General features: G+C 33.4%; 1 long non-coding RNA gene across 1 annotated transcript in view; it reads right to left on the minus strand.

Moving 5' to 3' along the window:
• Positions 1–488: 488 nt before the first annotated feature.
• The window catches only part of LOC111739874, a 1,154-nt gene continuing 538 nt past the window's right edge, over positions 489–1,104 (minus strand). The window contains exon 2 of the long non-coding RNA XR_002780402.1: positions 489–1,093. This is a non-coding gene — a long non-coding RNA (uncharacterized LOC111739874). The remainder of the gene's footprint in view (positions 1,094–1,104) is intronic.

The following is a 1,104-nucleotide window of genomic DNA, read 5'->3' on the forward strand; positions in this document are numbered from 1 at the left end:
GGAATATGTGAGATATATTGTACAGAGAAGTCTGCACCCCAAAAGAACAAGATCCAAGGAAGCACAAAGGAAACAGAGAAAGAAGAAAAATCTAGAGTGATGTCATGAGACCAATGTGGCAGGAACCTCCAATTTCTGTGCTTCCTGAGATTTCATTAGAGGTAGGGAGAGCCGATTGTTACATTTTTAGGCATTTTGTGAGCTAGGTGTTAAACAGTCATTAAAAAAAAAAAATAATATAAACTTACAATTAAATACATGATGTTAAAAACATAATAAATATTACAAGCTCATAGCATTCTAGTTATTTTAGTGTATTTCCCTACCTAGTATGGATCAAAGTGTCTACATCATGTGGAAATACGATACAGTGGCATGTTACTGCATACCTCTTCCTAACTCTGCCTTCAAGTGACTTCATATTGGTAGGTTGAAATCAACCACCATGGAAGTCTTTACACCATACAAATCAGCAAATGCTACAAATCGAGGCTTAAAATATTGTTTTATTGATTGTCTAGATATAACAACATGGTGGAGAAAATAATAATTTAGATTAAACTTAAAAGTATGTTGTGTCTTTAGCTGTTACATTGTGAATAACAAGAAATTGAGGAAATATTTTTCACTATTGAAAAACTATTATCCAATTCATCAAAAAAATTGCTTACATCATTGACAACTAAGTGACATTCCGATATATTTCTTTCTCACTTGTCTTACTCACTAAAATAAATGAAAATATCAACCAACATTCATGTCAGAACTATACTTGTTCATCAATTGCAACTGATGTTGGATACGGAAATGAGTTTGCACAAGTCAGTGAAATCATTCTGTGAAAATCAATGGTGTATGTGGAATTTAAAATAGTGTTGTATATTTTATTGTTATTTGAAAATTGTGTGACTCATATCCTTTATATCGGTAAAATTTATACTGAACTTGTTCAATATTTCCATGCAGGTTTTTTTTGTATTTGTTGGAGAACCAGCTGTTGATCATTTAGCGGCACGCCTCTGGGTAGTCTGGTCACTAACCACTGCCTCACATAACAAAAATAACACCCAGAAGCCTTCCTTTAGAAAAGGACCTGGGGGCAGT

This window comes from Pteropus vampyrus, unplaced genomic scaffold (genome assembly GCF_000151845.1).
Source record: "Pteropus vampyrus isolate Shadow unplaced genomic scaffold, Pvam_2.0 Scaffold55, whole genome shotgun sequence".
NCBI classification, from domain to species: Eukaryota; Metazoa; Chordata; class Mammalia; order Chiroptera; family Pteropodidae; genus Pteropus; species Pteropus vampyrus.